We start from the raw sequence: 2,685 nt of genomic DNA, 5'->3' as shown, positions 1-2,685 counted from the left end.
TGAGAAAAAAAAAATGGAAAAATGTAGAATATAAACACCAGAAAAATTCCATTTTGAGGATAAAACCGCAAAACAGTCGCTCTTGTTTATATTGCTTCAACTTCACCACAAATAAATCCTATTATTTCTTTATTCAAGCAAATTGAAAACCAGAACCAGTAATTTGTTTCGATTGGGTTGATTGGTGTGACAGAGTAGATTAAGTTATAATTTGGCTGGTTGCATGTGTAAGAATAAGATTAATTATATAGAACTTAGTTGCCAGTTTAGCTAATGTATTACTGATCAAACTACGTACACCATATTTGTTTCTTAAATATAATTATGGCTGGCGAATTGGCATTTTCACCCAAATAAAAATTTGGGAAACAAATGAGAGGAAAAAGACAAGTTTACATCAATATGATGCCCGTGACTCTATTATTTATACAAATTCGTTATCTTTTTTTTTTTATTCACTGAACTTCCTCGGATGAGAGATGGGCGGCCTTCATGCAATTCCACTCTCGATTTGCATCACTCTTCTCTTTGTTATCAATGGAGAAGCTGTTACTCCTAGAGAAACACTTGAGATAATCATAGGCGGTGGTGGTGCGTCTCCATTGCCACCACCGCCTGATTATCAAGATTGCCCCCCTCCTCCTCCCCCTCCATGTCCTCCACCACCATCTCCACCAAAACAATACCCACCACCACCACCTCCGCCAGAACGACCCCTATCTCCAGCTCCACCAAAACGACAACCACCTCAACCACCAAAACGACAACCACCACCACCACCACCACCAGCCGGTGATTACGGTGGTTACGAGAGCGAGCTACTAGCACTTGCTGCTCCAGTAATCAAAGCTTTCAAAAAAAAGGTGACATACGATCCCAAAAACATTACAAAAACATGGATGGGCAAAAATATATGCAGAGATTACAAAGGTTTCATTTGCGACACCGTACCGAATCGTAATCAAAAAGGCATCGCCGGCGTCAACTTCAACAACTATAACTTCAATGGCAAACACCTAACCCTCAGTGAACTCCTAATCGGTTTGAAAGATCTGGCTTTTTTCCATGCAAACTCCAACAACTTCACGGGCTCCATCCCTTTAAAAATAAGCACGCTCCAGTACTTATACGAACTCGACCTCAGTAACAACAATTTCTCCGGCGACTTTCCCCATGAAGTCTTCGGTGCAAAAAGGCTAGTATTCCTCGACCTCAGGTTCAACAATTATTTCGGCATGGTTCCTTCACAAGTCTTTCTTCTCAACCTCGACTTGCTATTCATCAACGACAACAACTTCAAGCAAACACTCCCCGAAAACCTTGGTTCAACCACCGCGCTTTATTTAACCCTAGCTAACAACCACTTCGTTGGTGAAATCCCTAGGAGCATTGGTGGAGCTGCCAACACCCTACTGGAGGTTCTTTTCTTGAACAACCAGTTAACCGGTTGCTTGCCATATGAGATCGGACTTCTGAAGAAATCCACAGTGTTCGACGTCGGATCCAACGATCTAACAGGCCCAATCCCACACTCGTTTCAGTGCTTAGAGAAAATGGAGATTCTGAACTTGGCTCACAATAAGTTCTACAACGAGGTGCCGGAGGCGGTGTGCAATCTTCCGAAACTATCGAATTTCACTGTATCGTATAATTATTTCACTCAGGTTGGGCCCCAGTGCCGGGAACTGATCAAGAAAGGTGTTCTTGATGTGAAGATGAACTGCATTTTGGATCTTCCGAATCAAAGATCACCGACAGATTGTGCTCGTTTCTTTTCGAATCTTCCTTCTTGCCGTGATAAAAAATCTCTGACATATATACCTTGCTCCAAAGGGTATTCTGGTAATCAGTTGGAGACGTCCAACGTTCAATGGGCTACTCCGTCGCCGGCACCGGCTCCTCTATGGCGAAGTTATGGTGCTCTTTCGCCACATTAATCAATCTTTGAAGTGTATAATTAGATTTGAATTCGTGAAAGTGACCGAATATTGTTATTTCTTATTTCATAAATAAAAATAATCGGCAATGCTCATCAAGTTTGGGAAATTTTGCTGATTATAGTTGTGTATAATTATCAAAATATTGTAAACTATTAATATTATTTGTGATCGTATGCTCCCTTCCTAAATAAACATATATATTAATTTTAAAAATTATAACTTGTTGTACTTGAACCAAAATCGCTCAACCAAACTTCCCTAACTAAGTTATCTCTTGGTCTCGAGAAAAGCTCAATAAAATCATGCACATATCTTCAAAATACTAAGTGGTCAAGCTACCGTCAAATGGAAAAGAGATGTATGATTTTATATAAAATTTCTCTCCTGAAAAAAAAAAAATCATAATGTAAATAGTTTTTAGACAAAATTAAAAGATCCGTTTTGGTTTATTGAAGGTCATAAATCCGTGAAAGATAATTTCCTAATATGTGATTTATAGTTCACATAGGATAATTATAAGATATACATCAATTTCCATATCTTCTCACTAGTGGACTGAATGAGCTCTAAAAACAATCAAAACTTTGAATAGGGATGTCAAAAAGTTCTGTGGGATCCCGTTTCCGTGAAGGCCCCGTCCCGTTTGGAGGATTTTTTTTAAAAAAATCGGGGGCGGGGACAAGGTTAACCCCCGTTTTAATTTTGGGGGCGGGGGTGAGAGTAGGCAATCTCGTCCCGAAATCCC

General features: G+C 39.8%; 1 pseudogene; it reads left to right on the top strand.

The window, feature by feature from the left end:
- Nucleotides 1–445: 445 nt before the first annotated feature.
- Nucleotides 446–2,101, top strand: LOC145047334 (uncharacterized protein At4g06744 pseudogene; annotated as a pseudogene).
- The last annotated feature ends 584 nt before the right edge of the window (nt 2,102–2,685 follow it).

Source organism: Lactuca saligna, chromosome 5, assembly GCF_052625555.1.
Source record: "Lactuca saligna cultivar CGN05327 chromosome 5, ASM5262555v1, whole genome shotgun sequence".
Lineage (NCBI taxonomy): Eukaryota > Viridiplantae > Streptophyta > Magnoliopsida > Asterales > Asteraceae > Lactuca > Lactuca saligna.
The sequence above is the reverse complement of the archived record's forward strand: the minus strand, read 5'-3'. Positions and strand labels throughout refer to the sequence as shown.